The sequence below is a fragment of the Dipodomys merriami genome, unplaced genomic scaffold (assembly GCF_024711535.1).
Source record: "Dipodomys merriami isolate MVZ:Mamm:240054 unplaced genomic scaffold, mDipMer1.0.p SCAF_2, whole genome shotgun sequence".
NCBI classification, from domain to species: Eukaryota; Metazoa; Chordata; class Mammalia; order Rodentia; family Heteromyidae; genus Dipodomys; species Dipodomys merriami.
Window position 1 is genome coordinate 36,111,856 of NW_027203381.1, and position 22,663 is coordinate 36,134,518.

A 22,663-nucleotide genomic window follows, 5' to 3' on the forward strand; every position below is an offset into this window, starting at 1 on the left:
GAAGTGAAGTTTGGATAAGTAGTAGAATATCATCCTTGAGAGGAAAAAGCCAAATGAGAGTGTGAGACCCTGAATTCAAGCCCCATTCCTGGAACACACACACACACACTCACACACACACACACACACACACACACACACACACACACTTCAGGAGTTTAAGATTGGAATACTTTTAAACCTCATATACATTTCACATGAGAACTTAGGTTCCAATCAAACCTTTTCTTTGAAGCCTTAAAGATATGACTACTTCTAAAACCCCTTTGGTTTTTCTGCACTTTTTCCATTAAAATAAATTATAATTCCAAAGTAAATCCCAAATATGCCTGTCATGTCAGTAGAAGATTATAAAGATATAGTCTTTTAAAAATGAAAGATGAAAAATGTATGAAGAAGAAAAATGAGCTATATAGCACCTCTCATTCTCAATATGTAATAATTAAAGAATCTATTTCTTTGTTCCTCATGCATAAAATCAGCATTTTACTTTAAAACCCTGCTTATAGTTGGTAAGAGTGCAGGCTTTCCATCCTGAAGGACCATGAAGAGCTCATTGCCCTACTTGTTAGCCCTGCCATACACAGCAGTGTGGAGCCCTTCTGAGGCTCAGGTTTTCATCTATAGAATGAGGATAAGGACGTTCCCCACACAGGGCTGCAGGGAAGATTAAAGGAAGCAGTGCTTGCAAAGCACTCAGTGTGGTGCCTGGCAATCACAAAGACCAAAACCTATTATTACTAGCCTAAAAATGAGACAGCACACTTATTCTGAGTGGTCATGATAAAACTCAACCACAATCCAACATGACTGAACTGTGCCCAGTACTGTGTCCCAACTGTTTTAGGACAAAGAAACAGGCTTCATTCCAGCTTGTGTTAGAGGAGTTGGAGGAATTTAACTGGCACAGAGCCAACCTGGCTCCCAATGTTGACACCAGAAGGACAATGATAGGATTAGGGGTCATTGTGGAGCAGCATCTCACCACCTCCAAGGTCAGGGAAACTGCTTTGCAAGTCTTGAGAACTTGACAATGAGAAGTGCCCAGCACTGTTTTGAATGTACAGATATAGTCATGAGCTACATTCAACTCTCTTTCTAAAAATACTGTTGTTCCAGGGGGCAGTGAGGGGAAAAAAGGGACCCTGAGCCAACGTACACACTGTATTGTGTCCGAAAGGAGACAGACCCTCCATTATGGGGCAAAATAATGAGTTAGGGCCAAGAGGAAATGTGCAATGTGTTTTTGGTGATGGAATGTCTAACCAGATGAAAGCACTATAAGGAGTGGAGTGGTGTGGGATGGGTGAGGGGATACAGAGGGCCAGACCAGGAGAGGCAATTGGGGTAGATGGAACAGCTCTCCTTAAGCCCAGCTTCTGTTGAAATTTGCAGTTTGTACTCTTTCTCTGGGGAGAATTTTACTGCCAAATAGAACAAGTAGAAATATGCAAGGTGCCGAGCACGGGAGCTCATGCCTGTAATCCTAATTACTCAGGAGTCTGAGATCTGAGGATCATGGTTCAAAGTTAGCCCAGGCACACAATCCTATTTGTTCAACCTTTCTTTGATTTGTTGTGTTTCTTGGTCTCTATTAAGAAAATTTTGGCCTGTGCCAAGGAGCCCTAATGTTTCTCCTATTCCTTCCTGTAATGTTTTCAAGGTGTCTGCTTTGACTCTGAGGTCTTTGATCCATTTGGAGTTGATTCTGGTGCAAGGTGATATAAAAGGATCTAGCTTTAGTTTTCTACAGATGAATAACCAGTTTTTCCAGCACCATTTACTGAAAAGGCTGTCTTTCTTCCTTTCTGTTTTTTTAGCTCCCTAATCAAAGATTAGGTGTCTATAGGTCTGTGGGTTAATTCCTGGGTCTTCAGTTCTATTCCATTGGTCCTCAGGTCTGTTCTTGTGCCAGTACCAAGCTGTTTTGATTACTATGGCTTTGTAGTAGAGTTTGAAATTTGGTATTGATATTCCTGCAGCACTGTTCTTTCTGTTAAGGATTGTTTTTGCTATTCGGGGTCTTTTATTGTTCCATATGAACTTTTGGGTTGCTTCTTCTATTTCATTGAAGAATGAGGTTGAGATATTGATAGGTGTCACATTGAATTTGTACATAGCTTTTGGCAGTACTGTCATTTTCACAATGTTAGTCCTCCCAATCCAGGAGCATGGGAGGTATTTCCACTTCCTTAGTTGTGCTTTAATTTCCTTTTTCAGGTTTTTAAAATTTTCATCATAGAGGTCCTTCACTTCTTAAGTTACCTCCTAGATATTTTATGTTTTGTGGGGCTATTATTAAAGGAGTTGCTTTCCTGATTTCAGCCATGTTATTCAGCCATGTTGGCATACAGAAAAGTAATTGATTTTTGAGGGTTAATTTTATACCCTGCTACTTTGCCAAAGTTTTAGATCAGCTCAAGTAACTTGGGAGTGGAGTCCATAGAGTTCTTTAAATATAAGATCCTGTCATCTGCAAAGAGGGAGAGTTTTACTTCATCTCTCCCTATTTGGATCCCCTTTATGTTTGCATCTTGTCTTATTGCTTTAGCTAGGCATTCTAATAATAAATCATGTAACTCTTACCTGTACATAAGAAGACAAAAGCTGAGATGTTCGCCTGACTATCTGAGTCTCAGATTTTAAAGAATTTGAACATCCTCTAGAGCAGTGCCTGCTATTGTTTAAATATCCATACCAAGATTCATGTTAAACTTTTATCCCCATTATTAGGCAAGAAGAGGTTAGAACTTAAATTTAATCTATCCTATTTGGAGGTGAGGTCTTTGGAGCTAGGTTATTAAGGATAAATAAAGCCATAAAATGGGGCCCTAATCAAATGATGTGCCTTTACAAGAAGAAGAGAGATCTGAACTAGGGCTCATGGTCCTTTCGCCATGAGTTGTTCTGCACTGTTTTTACTGTTTTGGGACTCCTAGAGACCCGCTCCTCCATCAAGAAGGACCTCGCCACATAGAGCTGCCTTGTAAGGAAGTCATGAACTAGACAAACCTTAATCTCTACATTATTAAGTCAGTGGTGTTCACTTATGTCAACAAAAACAAACTCATCATCTATATATACATATATATTTATATAATACATTTATTATATATTTATAATATATCTTTATATAATATATTTACATGTATTTATATATATTTATGTTTATTTTTTATTTTTACCACACCAAGTCATCCTACTTTTAGAAGTTTCCCCTCTTTTACCTGTTAGGAAAGAGGGCACATTTCGCTTCCTTTGTCCATCCCACAGGTTTATTAGCCTCACCAACCTACCTCATCACCCCAGGTTGCATAACACAGAACCTCACCTGTGATCAGTGTTCACTAGTATCCTGTGGCTGCATAAATAATATTTATGTTGATCTTCCAACATCCCAGCCAAGTGTTTGCAAACATTCCATTTGAATACTTTTAGGGACAAAGAATTGAACATTCACACCGCATCCACTTGCCACTAGAGTTCTAATGCAGTCCCTGTATTAATGAACAGACTTTACATCCTTTTTGCCCCGTAGTTATACTCCTGATACTACATGAGGGATATTTTTTTCTCATCTTTTATTTAACTATCATATAACTGATTTTGTTTTCATAGCAAGTGAAACTCAGGATTGATTTATGTATTGATGGATGTATAAACGTATTGATGGGTGTATCAAATGATGGATAAATGTATCGATGGATGGATTTATTTGAATTTTGCATTTGCCAGGTATTATACTAATTAATAGAGCCACAACTCCTGTTCCTTTTGTTTGTTTGTTTGTTTGTTTTTAACAAAGAAGCAACTTTTATTGAGATGGTTCCTACACTGACAGGTCAGGGCCGTAGCACAGACTCGGGAGTTGGTACTACAGCCCCTAGCGGCCCATGTACTTTGGTTTTTAAAGGCAAAATTTATGAGGTTGAGCCCTGTCATGCACAGGTGACCAATGGGATTGTAACACACACAAAGGATTGTACAATCATACAGACCACACGCCGGTGGCCAATGAGGTTACAGTGTGTCTGTAATGGCTGTTTAAACCAGCCTATCACTTTGGTTTAAAATGGCACGAAATTTAGCAGGTAAGGTGGGTTTTACCTTTTGGGGAGCAAAAGGCGGAGTTTACCTTAAGCATGTGGTGTTGCCAGTTTGAGCCAGATTTATGGGTCTGTTTTATAGGTCAGTCTTTAACTGAATAATCAAGGGTGGGTTAGGTTGTTAAGGGGAGGAGGACCAGATGCATTTTTTTTCATTCTGGGAACTAGGCCCATGGAGTCTAAAATCCCCAAAACAAAGACAAATCTCAAAATAGAATCATACCAACTTGGGCTCCATCTCAGGGTCCACTTCAATCCTCCCTTTGACCTGTTCCTGAGTCGAATCATTAACTCAGTTCCTCCATAGGGAGAATTGTATTGGTTTATTCTTAAAATAGGGTGTTGCTATGCTCTGTCTGTACTGGACCCTCATCCCCCTATTTATGCCTCCCATGTAGTTAGGATGATAGTTTTACATACCATTATGTCCAGCTTTTTAATGCTTGAGATAAAGTCTTGCAATTTTTTTTGCCTAGATTGCCTTCAAACTATAATCCTCTCAATCTCCACTTTCTAAGTTGTTAGGATTATAGGTGTAAGCCACCATGGATGATCTTAGTAAAACTTCAGAGTTTTTTTGAGGCATTTGATGAAAAAGATAATCTAAGTCACTCTCATCCAAACCATAGTGCCCCTTCTATGTTCCTTTTGTAACATGATGTGCACTAGTCTTATATAGAATTGTGTGGGCAATATGAATGTGTAATAAAATTCCCTATCAAGCAGTAAGGCATTATGCATATGTATTTTTTAAACCACCGAGCATTAAAACCTAATACAAATTCAGTTGTCCACATTGTTTTTCTGAGCTTTTTCAGAATCCGATTTAGTCTCAACTATTTTAAACTGAAATAATTCTCTAGAGATATCTAATATTACAAAAGTCTTTCTGAACTACCACTGAACAATTTTATTCAAGGTTAATAATTTCAATCCATTTATTAGTATTGTTTATATGTAGATTTAACCTAAGAAACTTTAACTTTTCTGTGTCTAAGCAATTTTTTTGATTTTCTACTAGCTTTTTTCTGATTTGTACCAAGTGAATATTAATATCTGAATTCATTTCAGCACTTGGTATTAGAACCTAAGGTCAGTAGCTGGATATCAGTGGCTTACTTCTGTAAACCTAGCTACTCAGGAGGCTGAGACCTGAAGAATGAGGTTCAAAGCCATCTCAGGGATGAAAGTTTGACATTTCTAATTAGTGAGGAAAATGCCCATCTGGTGTTGTGGCTTAAGTGGCTTAAGAATGCCAGATGTGAACGAAATAAGCTCCACAAGCACAATGCTCTGAGTTCAAGCCCTGGTATCAATACACACACACACAAAGGACAAAGAAAGGAAGGAAAGAGGAAGGAAGGAAGGAAGGAAGGAAGGAAGGAAGGAAGGAAGGAAGGAAGGAAGGAAGGAAGGAAGGAAGGAAGGAAGGAAAGAAGGAAAGAAGGGAGGGAGGGAGGGAGGGAGGGAGGGAGGGAGGGAGGGAGGGAAGGAAGGAGGGAGGGAAAGTCAGGGAGGGAGGGAGGAGAAAGAAACTAAACTAGGTTTATTATTTTGCTATGAGTTATTGTCAATAGCCTATGAAACAAAAAATCATGCGCTATAACCTTGGTGCTCAGTGGGAGAGATGTGCTAAAACTGAGGCCCTTGTCAATTTAATCCTCACTATGATCGTTAATGAAAGCAAGTAACTTAGGGAACAAATGATTCAATCAGAGCTACAGTAATCTAGTCCTACCTTTAAAAACTCACTGCTGAGTTCTGTAGGACTCTGATCCCAAGAACAGTGTTCTTTATGGACGGTTATGCGTACTTTCTGCATGTCAGAGTTCTACTCAAATCCTGAATGCTGTTTTCCGTAGCAAGGTAACCAAAACACAGATGGCTGCTTTTTTTCTTCCTTTCTTTTTATATTCTGTTTCAAAAGACAACAAACATCACTTGTTTATTTTCACCCTCCAAGATTTGGAAGTATGAAAGCAAAGAAGGCAGTAACTATAGCTTCTGATTTGCAGCAAAGCAAATCTACCTATGGTTTTCTCTCTGATAGCTGTGTCTGGTTTTCACACACAAACTGGCCTCTGTGCTTCTTGTGTTTTCTAGGTCAACTTCACCTTGCTTTTACTTTCAAACTCTTTCTCATTCTACAATGAAGCATATTTTTGGCAATCTGGTTTGGCTTCTGGCCTGTGTTGGTACAGTTCTTTTTATTTCCTGGGCTTCTTTGAGGAGAAAATACATCTTTTCTTCCCAAATCAGGCTGTACATCTTGACTGTGATGCTGCCGTTTTGAAATTCTGTTTTCTTCCAGGTCTCTTGCTCACCCGAACTAGAACAAAGCCACCTTTAACAGGGACAGAGAGCATGTGTTTTTGCCGATCATTCTCAGGGGAATCGTTTTTCTTTCAAAAGTCACCTAACTGAAATGCTTCCTCTGATTTTTCTGAGCATGGCAAGGGAGCAGCAACCAAATGAGAAAATATTCCTGCTGCTTCCTCTTGTCAAACCAATGCCCCCTCTTCCTTGAACTCACATGATTGCTCATGCCAGGGCCTTGTGTTCACTCTTCATCGTAGGCATCTATCTAAGTCTCCTGAATGGTAGAATGCTGGTCCTATGAAGTAGTAATATCTTCCAAGGTGCTTACGATCTCATGAAATTAACATTCTGCAGCCAAGCCCTGCCACTAAATGGACCTTTGTCAAACCAAGTAACAAAATAGATTTCTCAAGTATCAGTTGAGTTTATTTGAGGATAGCAATATAGTAAGAACAAGTATTTCAGAGCAGAGTGTGTGTATTTTCAGTAAGGTTGAAATAAAGGGAAGCTTTTATTAGAAAAATGGGAAGAATTCACAGGAGCTACTTGGATACAGAGTTCATTGGTCTCAGATACAGGAGACAAGCATTGATGTCAGCTCATTGGCAGAGTTGTTGTTGCTGGGCAAGTCTTCTGTCCAGAGCATCTTATCTGAATTGCTGCCATCCTAAAGAATGAGAAAGATAAAGTTTTACAGAAATATGTGCTTCAACAAGCTGTACAAAGCTTGGAATACAGGGTGACCATGAAGAAATTTCTTGTGAGTTTTTTTAAGAAAGACTTTAAGACAGCTCTTATCTCAGACAGGCAGCCATGAGCCTTTGTCTTCTGTTATTTCTTGGCCTTAATTTTGTCTGGCTCTGGTAAGACTGATTTCATTTTGGTCTTAGCAACATTGCACTTTTAAACAGATTATATATATATATATATATATATATATATATATATATATATATATATATATGTTAAGGCCATAAATTCATTTGTTCTCCAAGACTGGATTATCAAAAAACCACCAGGTGAGGAAAGGTCAAGACTTAAATGAGGAATAATGTACAATTATCTTGTTTTTTTCTTTTAGGTGTCACTTTGAACTCAAGATCTTGCACTTGCCAGCTAGGTACTCTACCACTTGAATCATACTACACCCCTTTTGCTTTGGTTATTGTCAAATAGAGTCCCCGTTTTATGTTCAGGTTCTGCTTAGACTGAAATCTTCAATTTATACTTTCTGTGTAGCAGAAATGTTAGTATATGCCACCATGCCCAGCTTGTATCAATTGAGATGAGGTCTAGTGACTTTTTATCTCATAACCTGGGACTGCAATTTTCCCAATCTCTACTTCCTGAGAAGCAAAGACAACAAACATGTGCCATAAGCAGCTCAGTGATCTTTTAAGGCCTTTTAAGTTATTACATTTCGTGTACCTGTCATATTGTGTCTGAAACAGTCAGGAACAAATGGAGGACTCAGAAGTTTTCCATTTGGGGAGTAGTATATATATAATGAAAAGTACTGACCCCTGCTCACTAGCTTCTCACCTGCTTTGTACCCATGAACAAGTCATTAAAGCTCTCCAGATTCTGGTCACTTCTTTTCATTCCGCGTTACCAGACCTTCTTTCTTGCAAACTTTAACTGTCATCCAAAATCTGATGTTTATCACTCAATTCTGTGTATGTATCTATAATTTTAAAGCACACAGACCTTCTATTTTCGTACCTGTATGCATATGAGTTAAGGATAGACAGAGGTATTAATCTGGACACACTGATTTCCATCTAGAGTCTAGGAGCATGCTATCAATGTGGGCACAGGAACTGTTCTCACATTGCTTCTTTACTGGTATGCTAACAGAGTAGGGAACAGTTCATTGAAAATTGATCAAAATGACAAAAAAAATATGGCCAGCACAAAAAAAAGAAAATTGATTAACATAATTACCCAGGTCACTGGTGTGGACTTTGAGTATGAGTGTAAAGACTCCACTAAGTTAGTCATGGCAATGGACAAAGTGAGAGTATTGATTTGGTATAAAATGCCATCAAGTCTAAACTCTAATTTTCCTGTGAAAAATACTTTCAGATGGCAAAGCATCACCAGCATTTCTTTTTCAGAGAAGAAACTGACTTAAATTTGCCAGTGAGGAAAAAACTTCCACATGATTCCAGAGAACTATGTTTCTATAGAATGCTATTCTCCTTCTCCTCCTGGATAGCTCTTATTTTTTCCTTCCTGCCTTATCCCTTTCAGGTCCAAAGGGCTCAAGACAGTGAGTTATTCATTCATTTCCCACAGTGGCTTGCACAGAACCAGGATAATCCCCAATTAAGAAACAATAAGCAAGGATACATTTTTTATTCTCCAGTTGGAAATCGGTCTACATGTTGAAGAACTTACTGCTGGAGTAGCCTCAGGCTTCAAAAGAAACATCAGTAGTCTAAAACTAGTGTCTTTGGGAACCACTCCTCTGTGGCTTTCTTTCCAAAGTTGCCTTTCAAAGAATCAATCAGGCCATGAAGATGCTGATGGGAAGTTACATTGCATCTAGTTCCTCACAGATCAAAGTGGAAAGCTTGAACACAAAATATGAGCCATATTTAATTCAAAGGTGAACCTTAATTTTCATAATTTTCTCTCTATAATTTTCCCCACAAGGCACAGGACACTAAAAGTTTTATTGTGTTTTTTATGTGAATATTATACAGACACAATAATCACTTATTTCTACTCCACTATTTTTTAATCACCATAACCAATTCAGAGGCTCTTACTTGCTCAGCTTGTTTGCACAGCTGGTACTTTATTACTTGAGCCATACCTTCAGCTTAGCTTTATGCTAGTTAATTGAAAACAGAGTCATGTGGCCTTTCTTGCCCTAGATGGATTTGAGCTATGATGCTCAGATCTCATCCTCCTTAGTAGCTAGTATTAAGACATGAGACACCAGCACCCAGCTCTACTACTACTACTACTACTACTACTACTACTTAACAGTTTACTTGCATCTGGTATTGAGCAAGGAGGCTTTCATGCCTGTCTTTTTCCCTACTGGCCCCATGAGGATTAGGTTCACAGTACATATGACATATGGGATTCCATAAAAGACAGAGGAGAGATTCCAGAAAAAGTAGGTGATGGCTTCATAAGGCATCAGATCTTTGGAACAGTCACTACTTTTGAGGTCTCCGTGGTTTTTGCAAATCTAGACATTTTGTTTTGTTAGTTCCCAAGAATTAAACAACATTGAGTCACTAATAATGCTAAATAGTCATAGGATTAATATCCAATTCAGAAATAATTATATATATTTTATTGTAAAAATACTGTACAGAGGGTTACAGTTATATGAGTAAGGTAAGAATACATTTCCTATCGAGCATTGAGTAACTTAATTTTAAAATGTATCATTCATGGAACAACATATTCTAATAGTTAAAAATAGATATATACATAGTTTCAGTCTTCATTTTCCTAAGGTGTTGGGGGAATTTTTTTTTCTTCCTTGGTGTCGCTTAATGAATTTGGAACCTGCTTGTAGAGTATTTTGCTAAGACACAAAGAAGACACACATAAGATAAGTGTTATGCTAAGCTCTGCATCAGGCAGGCTATTTTCTTTTGTATGTGAGAGACTGTGATAAGAATATCAGAAAAGGCAGAGGACTGCTAGGATAAACTGATGCATTCTTAATTTTGCCTGGCAATGCTATGTTCTCTATGATTCTCTTCTTTCCTATGTTCCAGAAAGACAGTTACTGAAGTAGTAACCTCAAGGCTTCAAACTCATCTTGTGTTTCTGGGCAGATGGCTTCTCTTCTTACTTAACTGAAAAAAGATGGCCAGCAAAGAAGAAAACAACTAGAGCTTCCTGCTATTGAGAGAATGTACCCACTTCCCATTATATCCATTACTCAGATGAACTATCTCCTCCTCCTCTTCCTCCCTGGATCCCTGGGGCTTCTACTTCCTCTATGACCCCACCTGTCTTCTGTTTATTCTCTTCTCTTCTCTATCTCTATTTCTTTACTACTTCCTTGTATCTGTATCTATACACTGGGAAATCTCCCTTATCAAAGGGAAAAAAAAGCACAGTCAAGTAGCTAATGATTTCAACTACATTCTCTAGTCCTTTGCTCCTTATTAACTTCACTTCTTTTTTATTTTATTATATTTATTTATTTACTTATTAGAATACTGCACAGAGGAGTTAAAATTACATGGGCAAGATAATGAGTACATTTCTTATCAAGCATTGTTGCCTTTTTTGTAAATCCCTCATATCTACTTTATTAGATATAAGGCATCCTTCCATGCCTTACAGTAATTGGCTTTCATCAACCCTTGCTTCTGTAGCCCCTGACAACCTCATCTTAATCCAGTAAGTCCCTCTGAGTGCAACTCTTTGGAATCTACAGTATTAGATACCAGTGACCTCATAGATGCCATCATCCTGTCTGCCCACCATAACACACTCTTCTAGCTTTGACCTCTTCTCTGGATGCATTCTGAGTGGCCTCTTCATGCACTTCTTTCCTTTGATCAGGTTTAGACATCAGAATTCTTTCAGAGTTCCACCCTCAGATTTGGTCCTTTTTTTTTGGTCTCAGATTGTATGATGAACTTCTTAGAAGCTGTCTTACTCACTAGCCTCAGTGAGTAAGATACCCATCTACCTCCTGGGTATCTGAAGTCATAGAACCCTCACACTCAATAAGAACAAAGCTAAGCTCTTATATTTTTCCAAAGGCTCTTCGTCCTCTAGAATATCTTATTCCACTACAAAGACTGTGCTGCCTAGGGGATATCTCCATTTTCCTCTTCCCTTTCCTGTATTCTGAGTAAATATTAGTAAGTCATGACTTTTCAGCCACTCCCTGATGTGTGCAAGCCTTCCTACCTCTTTGCCACCATCTTAGTACACATCATGTGATCTAGTTACCTTCTAATGTATTGTCTTCTAAAACCCTGCCCCCATCCCATCATCCTTAATGAGTGCCATAACTGGCAAACATAGAAGCCTCATCATTCTGCTTGGCACTCTTCTGGACCGTCTACAATGGCACTCAGGACAGATCTGAGAGGTTTTGTGAAAAGCTGTTCAAGAAGCATGTGGGATTAAAGTTAATATTCTAAACATCAACAGCTGTCCTCTCCGGAAGCTTCCCATTTTGGGGGCTCATCTCTGGGAAAGAAGAAAATATATCCTGTGCAAATGACATTTTCTTCCGTTCAAATGACATTTAATTATTATGTGGGTGAGTGCTGGCTGCATCGTTAGTGAAGAATCTTGAAAGGAAATTTTTTCTCATTAGTTTTTTTTAAAAAGTTAAGAAGGTTGGCTCAAAATTATTCAGAGAGGAGGCAATACAGAAAGAAGTGAACTCTCTCCCAACACTTGTCTGTGCCTTGATCCCAATACTCGTGGAAAATGCATAAATGGATTCCTAATAAAAGATATCCTAATAATACATGTAGGATTTAGAAAGCTGATCAAATACCCCATGGGAAAAGTAGCAATTGTTAGTTGTTTGCAAGAAAATAAGTATAGTTGTGCAATTATTATGTGGACACTATATTATGAATTGTTAATTTGCATAAATTAGGCTTGTGCATTTTACATTTCTTTTAATATAAAGTATATTTAAAACTACAAATGATCTTCACATATAACAGTCTCCCTTGGTTTCTGTATGATCTCTTGAATAAAAATTTGCTAAGAAAAATGTACTTAGCATTACTGAGAAAAAAAGTCTGAATCTGAAAACTGTTCAAATATATAAAGCCAAAAAGTACCTAGTAACAGAGAACACCAGAGTAGCAGTCACCTTTCATTCACTCAATAAACCAATATACCTTTACTATGCCTTCTTTTAAGTTTGCTCAGGGGACAAAGAAATCCATAAAGCAGCCAGACTGCTTATTATCACTCTGCCAGGAATACACTGTAAACAATGAAATAGTCTCAGAATTTTGTACTCAGAATTTTATGATTGACATGAAAGGCCAGTGCTTACAATTTTAGATCCATCCCCAAAACAATCAATGATCAACAGAAATCTGAATACACTCACAGAAACACAAGAGACAATTACACAGGGATTCCTAGGTTGGTTCGAATATAAAGGTAGAATGTCTAGTAACACCCTCACCCCCCAAAAAAGCTTAGGGAAAAGATAGAACTATAAACTGAATCCTATATCCATAAGCAATATGTACTGGTTGTGGAAGAAATCTGAGGAATTCTAAACAATCCGGGATTAATGCAAATATACATACACTTAAATAGGAAATTAATTTCGATGGGAAAATTTCATCATGGGTTTTTAATCTTCTGAAAGATTCTTCATTCAGCTAGATTATTTTGTCATGGTTGTTATACCTTTGAAAAAAGTCTAAGCAAATTCCTATTTTACTGTAGAAATGTCCATTGAAATTTAAATTCCTTTTAAAATTCACAGCAACAGGTAGGCAGCTTTTCTCAACTGTATCTCTTACATTTAAATTTTATGCTCTCTATTTACAATTGTCAAGAGTCAGATTATCCTTGATTTCTGCCAAGATGCCAAGTTCACTTGGCTGATGTTGGATTCCAGAAGGCAAAGAAGCTTCTTCCCTGAAGCAATTTCTGATTAAGGAGAAAATGAGATCTCAGGTGTATATTTAGCATCCAGAAGTCTTAAATATTCATTTATTCAGTTGTGACTTTAGGGACCCTTTGGGTGGTTCCACTTCTTGTGTGTGTAGAGCGGATAGCGCTAGTATGTAAATCATTATATGAACTTCAAACAATTGTGCTGTGTTTCATAGTCCGATCCTATAATTTCATAAGGAAAAATATACAGATATATATGTGCATTTGTATTCATTGAATAATTATAAAAGCCACAGATGGCCAAGTATGACAGAGAAGATAAGGAATTCTAGATAAAGGAGCTGTGTGGAGGTAGTAAAGGATGGCTTCATCCTCCCAACACTGTATGGGGTGTCCATATCCAAGGCTTCAGAGGTGGTGGCAGTTTGTCAAAAGTAGTGTTATCTCCAGATTCTCACTTTCTCCTCGAATCCAAGCAGACCACATTCTTGATATCAATGTATTAGAAAGGTCTTTCCTATAGCCCCAGTATTGCTAGCTGCTTTGGAGTGAGCTGCTCCTCAGCCATTCTGAAAGCTAATAAAGGTATCCTTGGGGAATAAGTAACATTTCTATTCCTTATTAGACTTCTTCGAATTTCTTCCTTCTTTTGTGTCTCCTGCTCCCATAGAATTTACATGAAATTCTATCCTTATGGCATTAGATACTATTTTTTGTACAAATGTAAATTTCCGTTTAAAATGCCTGTGTTGTTGGGGGCAGGTAGCTTATGCCTATTCATGACGTTGAGATCTGAAGATTGTCAGCCCAAGGCAAGAAAGTCCTTGAGACTCTTAATCTCCAATTAGTCTCTCTCTCTCTCTCTCTCTCTCTCTCTCTCTCTCTCTCTCTCTCTCTCTCTCTCTCTCTCTCTCTCTCTCTCTCTCTCTCTCTCTCTCTCTCTCTCTCTCTCTCTCTCTCTCACACACACACACACACACACACACACAGAAGTAGAGTTATGACCTAAGTGGTGGAACTCTAACTTGGGGTATAAAAGCTCAGGGGTATCACCCAGGCTGAATTAAAGCCCTAGTATTGTTACAAAATAAAGATCTGCATACTTCCAAAAGACTACGGTACTACTGAACAGTGTACATTACTTGTGAGATGGTATACTAGAGAAAAAGAAATAATAAAATATGAGGGTAACACTTAGACCTGACTCTGAATTAGCATCTCTGACAGAGGTGGGGGGGCAATATGAGGGAAAAGGAGATGATCCCCTTCCTGCCCCTCACAAGAGTTAAGGCTAAACCTAATGTGTGCATGAAATACACAACTCAAGGAAGTTGCCAACTGGTTAGAGATTATATAGCTTTCATCATAGGAGAGAAGATGGAGGAAGATGTAGAGACAAATTTAGAGAAGGTAAAGGAGAGAGGGTAGAACTTACTTGGGAAAAAAAGTATGAAGAATGAAATTAATCTCTCGGGGCTGCCCTAGAAGCTCAGATTGAGAAGCTGGCTTGGGTATGGTTGGGACCTCTTTGGTGATTTGTGTTTTCCTAATTTTCTAATGAGACAGTCTTAGGAAAAACGCTTAATACAATGCTATATCTTGTGAAAGAAGGCTTTGTTTTCAGTCACATTAGGAAATCTCTAAGACAGAGGTCTGCCTACACCAGAGAGAGAAGCAAAACTCAGGGCTGAGGTTGTTGCTTCAGCTCTATCAATCCAAGGACTATCCAGCAGGATAGTCCAGCAGGATTTGGAGGTCAGGTGATCACTGAAGTTTTGGCAGAGGTCCATCTCAAAGGAGTTGTTTCCTAAGCTCATGCTATGCTCATTTCCAGATCCAGAATGCATGCTTAGACTGACATACCACTGGCAAAATATCTAATGCGGGGATTCTGTAAATATGTCACAGCTGAGAGCATTTCCTGGTCAGTTTGCTACTCCTCACTGGTGAATACTTCAGAGAGGGAAATAAATTGTTGACTAGACTCAAAAGAATGCCAGCTAGGTGGCTGTGTTACCTTAGTCCAATTTTTCCCTGCATACCTAGATGTATCTCATGGCCAAACTCATACATAAAACAGTTATGATACAAGTGGTTCAACTTTCTTTCTAAAAAATGCTGCTATTCTTATTTAATCACAACTCTACTTTCTATTTTTCTTTGAGTAGTCAAACTGGACATGAATTGAGTGCAGAACGATTTCTTTGTACTATACCAATATAAAGATAGCCTTCACATTTTGGCACATTTTAAACAATAGATGGTACAAGAAAGGCTAATGGTTTTCCTATGTTTTTCCTCTGTGCCTTTAACATTCTTTACTTCCCTTTGCTCTTTTTCAGGTCCCCCTCTCTACTTTGTAGTTCTTACTAATTTGACATGAAAAAATACTGTGCATTAATAAGTCTCATAGAAAATTACATCAAGGACAGCTGATCTATATTTCAAATGCAGAATAATTACTTCAGTTCTAACCTAAACTAGTATAACATAATTATTTTCATTTCCTTCCACTTTTTCTTGGATGGGTTCTATACCTACAAGGGTGATTTTTTATTAACTGTTAATGTCACTTGTAACCCTATTCCAGTTTGTATTCAGTATTGCTTTAAACAGAGTTCTGTTCACAATAGAATTCAATATTGTGAAGCTTTACTATAAGGCGAAAGCTTTACTGATGTTATAAGACCAGTATTTTTTATTAAGACTGTTCACTTAATGGAAGGAACAGGCTCACACAAATCTAAGATCATAATAAGGGAACGGCAAATTTTCTGAGCAGCTCAGGGAATAAATCAACTTTAAGCTGTTTTAGATAAATCTCTCTAATTCATTCACTTTAAATATGCGAGTGCACTTGTTCTTTCATAATCATAATACAAGGAGAGCTACAGCAAGTTCCAACCTGCTTTCATCCCCATCTATACTACTTCTCTTACTTCTCTGGGTTATTAAACCATGGAAATCACAGCCTTTCTCCTTGGTCTTCAAACTAAACTTAGAGTGTCCTGGAAAAAAGTTAATATTGTGATGAAAATGCACAGATGTATGTTACAGAACACTGTTTTTAAAGTAACAGCAACCTACCTCAAAATAAGCCACATAGATGATAGATAGATAGATAGATAGATAGATAGATAGATAGATAGATAGATAGATAGATAGATAGATAGATAGTATATGGTAGCTAGATTTGATGAGAGACTTCTTCAGCATAACATTTGGAAAGTCCACAGTGTTTTCAGAAATGACTCTCTCCATCTCTGCCTTGTTCTCTTGGCTTTGCTTTCTTCTGCATACTGTCATTCTCAGCAGGTTCTCTCATCTGAGGGTGAAAATACCCCTTAGAAATCCAGACTTTTATCATTTGTTCTATTAGCAGTTGTAAAGAAGAAGACTGTCTCCTGGTATTATCAATGACTAAAAAGGGACTCTTTCTTATATTTCTGGTTCTTCGAGTGGAAGACCCAGTATTCTGATTGCCACCCTAATTTACAGACCTTCCTTTGTCCTAAGGAAATTAAAAGTCAGAAGTGTGAGCATCCCATACCAACCTAGGAGATAGAAGACATGACCAAAGAAGGCAAAAGAGGGGATGGAGGCAAGGTGTAAAACTACAATTATCCATGATACCACAGCCCTGCAGTAGAGGACAGCTCAGAAAGTGACCCACAAATCAGAACTAATTGACTCATTAGAGGTCCACCTATCTGTGGCACAGTCCTGAGTTTCTAAAGTCCTTAGAACTGCCATTTTCTTCCATTGGTGTGTTTCCTGTGCAACTATATTATATGAAATCAGGTTGAGTACCTTTTTAAAAAATGATAGTGATAACAAACTCTATAAGATAAATGGGAAGTGGGCAAGAATGCAATCCTGAAGTTCAATGCACATTCTACAAAATTAAGAAAGTTGAGGATTGGGATGGATGGGGTAGAATGATGCAAGGGGCATCATTGATCAAGATGCATTATATTCATAAACTATTTGGTTGAATGGCAAATCATTTGTACAACTACTTAAGTATAAAAATTAAAATGTACCATTATGATTCTAATTTTCATCTGAAGAAAATGTGCCTCCAGGAATTAACTTGTCTATGGCTGTATAGCTAAAAATAGAGCAGGAATCTTGGTGATACTCTATTTTTCTTCCAGTCACTTACTAAAACCTTATGTAGTTAAAAATGTGACTAAGCAACTAAAAGATACCCAACATCTTCTATCATTAATAACAAAAAATATTTCATAGTGTGAAACACAAACTTTTAAATGAAACGTTTCATTCTAACGTTTTGTTTTTTCTGCTTGGAGTAGATTTTTCCTCCTCTTATTCATACTTAAGTTCTTAAGTCTCTTATGATGCCTTCCTGATCTTATAGGTTAAATGGATAAACTCACTTAGAATACACTTTACCTTTCTTTCATAGCACATACAATTTGTAATTTTTAATTTACTTGTGAGACAATAGCTTTATGCTGAATTAATTAGCAATTGCTATGAACTGGATCTAAAATATCGTTCAAAGGCCCATTAGTCAAAGGTTTGGAACCCAACTTATAGTACTAGAAGAGGCGGAAACATTTAAGGGATGCAGTTTAGTTTGAGAGCCTTAGGACGTGGGGCTGTGTCTTTGAAGGAATATTGGCCTTTTCCTCTCTCCTTCTTATCTTTCTTGCTACCAGAAGGTGAGCAACTCCTCTGCCATCCTCTTCCATTAAGATGATATGCTGCCCGGCCACAGGCCCAAAATCAGCAGCAGCAAGTGACCCTGGTTAGATATTTTTATGATTCAACATAATCCTTTCCTTGTGAGTTGATTATGTCAAGTATTTTGCCCCAGCATTAAAATATAAAAGACTAAAGTGACTACCTCTGAGTATGTGCTTCTCTATTCATGGTATGTTGTGCACAGGGAGCAGGCAAATATGGTTTGTTAAGCTGATCATATGAAACCTCTGTGCCAAAAAGAGATGTTAAATATAGCTTGATTGTGCTGTGTTGAATGAAAATACAGATTCCTTTAAGAAAACATTAGAAATTGTTGAGAAACTTTGAGACATTGAAGATTGGCGAGATTGTTTTGGGAAGGAGAGCGGAAGGATGAAGGAGAGAGGCCAGTCTGCAAAATTTAGTCTGAACCAGGTACATTGCATAGATGGAAAATGTCAAAATAAAAACTGCACTGACAACTGACCAATGCCAGGACATGAAGAAAACAATAAATGTACAAAGAAAATAAAGCAACATTAACTTATAAAAATGTGGAAAAGGTTTGGTAAGAAAGACAATAAGTGCTTACAGAGATATTTCTCCAAATGGAATTTAACCTACTCTTGAAGAGATAGAAGTAGAAAAAGCCTTGGAGAAACTTAGAAAAATTCTTAGAGAGTAAGCAGCAACAAAGTGATAAGGAGGCAATTATCACCTGCAGCCTGAGTGTAGATATAAACACACAGAGCAGTAAGCTGAGAAAATAACTAGAGGCCCATTGGAAAGGGGTGAGTAACCAGGCCATTAGCAAGTGAAACAAGAGCTAATTATGGTGAAGCTGAGATAAAGTTCTTGGATATGTTTGGTTGTTTCTTTCACACAAAAAATCCTATACCTGAAAAAAAAATATTGAGCATATTCCAAACTGACATCTTTGTACCCCATCTACACAGGTATGGGATCTATTAAGGTATGGCTAGATCCTCTACAATTCTAATGAATAGTGCATCTTTCTCTATGATATGGGTGAATGATGGACCAGAAAACAAAGGCCCTTTGTATTTGGATCCAGTGATATTAATTCTGTGAGGTTCTGATGTACCTTATTAATTAATGTGAGAAGTAGAAGGTAGTGATAACTTTAACCATATAAAAATACTGGTAAAAGGAGAGATGACAAGGGGCTGGAGGATTTATTTCAGTATAAAGGAATTTACCATATCCCCAGAGCATATGATTGTTTCCAGAGCCAAAAAAAAAATGTGTGAATGTTTCTATGATGACATAATGACATAGTTTTTGATTATATAAAGGAAAATTACAAAAAGCAGGGTACTGGTGGTTTAAACTTGTAATCTTAGGTAACTCAGGAGACAGAGTTAGGGAAATCTGTGAGATTCCTATTTCCAATTAACCACCAAAAAAGCTGGAAACAGAGCTGTGGCTCAAATAGAAGAGTGTTAGCCCTGAGAAAAAAGCTCAAGAACAGAGCTCAGGCCCTGAGTTAAAGCCCCAGGACAACCACTCACAAAATGAATGAATGAATGAGCAAATAAATAAAGCCAGAAGACTGTTATATCAAAGTTAATACATGTCAAATAAAATGCCTACAAAGCATCACTGTTAAACAACTTCATTAATTACAAAATATAATTCAGTAATTGTGTTTTTGAAGGCTACAGAATTGTTGAAACAGGAAATTTTGATTTGGGCAGGAAAGAAGATGGAGAAAAGCATAAGGCTGAAGAATTGTGAGCTACTTGGGAGACAGAGACAGGAGGATGGTGATTCAAAGCCAGCCTGGACAAACGTTAGTTACACTTTATCTCCAAAAGCAAGTCAAGGGCTGGGAAGGTGACTCAGTGGTAGAGCGCTTGCCTTGCATGCCTGAGGCCCTGGGTTCGATTCCTCAGCACCACATAAGCAAAAAGAAAAAAGCCGGAAGTGGCACTGTGGCTCAAGTGGTAGAGCGCTAGCCTTGAGCTGAAGAGCTGAGGGACAGCGCCCAGGCCCAGAGTTCAGGCCCCACGACCGGACCAAAAAAAAAAAAAAAAAAGCAAGTCAAATGTCATAAAATATACCTATCACTCTAGCTATGTGAGAGACTATACTTAAGAAGATCATAGACTCTGGCCAACAACAAGTAAAAACCTGAGACTCTGCTCAAAAAATAACAGTTAAGAAGGAATAGAGACATGATAGATTGTTATTCTAGTACTCCTTCCCTTCCCCCCCCCCCGCCCCGCACAAAACAAAATCTATAATATGGGAGCTAACAAGCACAAGGAATGACATAGGATGGATCTAATTTCCCCCTATTCTAATATTTAAGTAATTTAAAATATGCCCAAACACTTTAGAATATTATTTAAGTACAGTTCCTTTTGGATTTTTTTTCCAGTCGTGAGGCTTGAACTCAGCCTGGGCACTGTCCCTGAGCTCTTGAGCTCAAGGCTTGTGCTCTACCACTTGAGCCACACCATCACTCACAGTTTTCTGTGGTTTATTGGAGATAAGAGTCTCACAGACTTTCTTGCCCAGGCTGGCTTTGAAGCGCAATCCTCAGCTCTCAGCCTCCTGAGTAGCTAGGATTACAGGCATGAAACACGGGTACCCAATTTCTTTTTGGACATTTTAAAGAGGCATCTTCTCATAGAAACAGAGAATAGAAGCATGGTAACCAAGAGTATGAGGAGAGAGCTGGAGAAAGGAACACTGTTGATAAAATGGTATAAAGGTAACTCAAACAATGAGAAAACTATTCCAAGTTACAGAATTTATAGGAGATTCGTACTTTGAATGCATAAAGAAGACAGATCAGTAATGAGAAAACAACCCAATTAAAAGCAGTTAAAAATCAGAGGAGATATTTCTCTAAGGAAGAAACAGAAATGATCAGTAAGCACATGAAAAGATATTCATCCTTGTTAGTCATAACAAAAGTGAAATTTAGTCATAATAAGGTATTACTTTGCACTCCTACAGATGGATAAAATTAAAAAGCAAGACAGAAGCATAGCAAAAATGTGGAAAATTGGAAATGTCCTTTACAACTAGTAGAATGGTAGAATGATTCAGTACTTTGGAAAACAGCCTCGTGGTGATTCAGGATGTTATTAGCTGAATTATATGGAATATAAGTTCTCTCTTAATACAGCTGCTATTTCTGATGTCTAGAAGAATTTGATTAGATACAAGGAAAAACCAGCAAAAGGAATGTAATCAAGCACTGAAATATTGAAAGGTGTTGAAGGATTTAAAAATAAGCAAGACTATCTCTGCTGTATAAAGTATAGTCTTCTACTTTGGGGACAGAAAACTACCTGAAATCCTACATTGATCCCTTTTGCATTCAGGATTCCATGATGATAACTGGACACTAGCACTCAAAACATAAAAGATCACTTAATTCTTCACATATGATATTATAACAGAATTTCACTCATCTTCAAGCTTCAAATCACAGTTTGTATGATGTCCATTTATCTCTTTTATATGTGCTGCTGTATAAACTTTATCTAGGTCAGAAAGCAGTACTGCTTCCATTAACATCAGTAACTTATATGACAGAGACCAGTAAATGCTAGCATTATGTTTACCTCTAACATTTAAATTTCATGCAGATCTGTTATACAATACAATTAAGACTTTTTAATTTGCAAAATTCATCATAGGCTATAGCTATGGATTTGAGGGCCTTAAATTGGCTTATGGGTTCAACAAAGGCTCTGTTGTAATCTGGCTGCAGTAACAGAAACACAATAAGCTGGATAGCCCATAAATAACTAACACACATTCTCACAGCTCTGGAGTACGGGAACCCAACGTCAAGGTGCCATTAGCTTTAGTGTCTGGTGTGGGCTTGCCTCCTCTTTCACAAAGATGGCTCATTGTTGTATTCTCTCTTGGGTCTCTGGTGCCTCTTTTATAAAGCACAATTCCTATTCCTGAGGACCCCATGCTCATGAACCTAATCACTTCCCAGAGGCTTCACCTCCTAAGATCATCTCTGTGGGGGACACAAATGGTTAAATCCTAGCAGGTTCTAAAAGAGTTTCCAGTGATCATCAGAAAGACACACTAGCAGCTCTTCCCTCCCCCCCTTCCTTTTAAAGCAAAAAAAAAAAAAATACTGAGAAATAAAAATATATACCTTTCAGGTGGGCAGAGTATCAGGTGAGTGGGTTCGAAATAACTAAAAAGCATTTGATGAAAATAAATTATATGAACTACTTTTGTTACTCTGAAGATCACATCTGAAGTCATTGGTTAAGTAGCAACATCAATTCTTGTCAGCACAGGTGTGTGTGTGTGTGTGTGTGTGTGTGTGTGTGTGTGTGTGTGTGTGTGTGTGTGTGTGTGTGTGTGTGTGTGTGTGTGTGTGTACTCTTGGGGTTTGAACTCAGAGAGGACAGAGTTCTACTGTTTGAGCCACAGTTCTGTTTAAAGCTTTGTGATAGTTAATTGGATAACTATCCAAATAAGAGTTTTATAGACTTTCATGCCTAGGTTGGCTTCAAACTGTGAGCTTCAGATCTTAATCCCCTGAGTATCTAGAATTACAGGTATGATTACTGACATCGGCTGAAGCTTCAACTCTTCACTCAGGGCCTGGGCATTGTCCCTGAGCTTCTTTGTCTCAAGGCTAGCACTCTACCACTTGAATCATAGCACCACTTCTGGCTTTTCCTGTTTATGTGGTACTGAGGAATCAAACCCAGGGCTCCATGCATGCTAGGCAAACACTCTACCACTAAGCCACATTCCAAGCCCAAGAGAATGGTTTGTTCTCTTATTTCCAAAGTGTTCACATTGTAACAGCCCTGAAATCTTGTACAGTTTAACATGTACAGCAGCGATTAATTGGTGGTGTTTCTTATAATCCATGACATTTGAGAAAAGAGGCCATAGGATGCTTCTTGATGACACTG

General features: G+C 37.9%; 1 protein-coding gene across 2 annotated transcripts in view; it reads left to right on the forward strand.

Moving 5' to 3' along the window:
• Chst9 (carbohydrate sulfotransferase 9) overlaps positions 1–22,663 on the forward strand; it is a 248,784-nt gene that overhangs the window by 35,335 nt on the left and 190,786 nt on the right. The window lies entirely within an intron of this gene.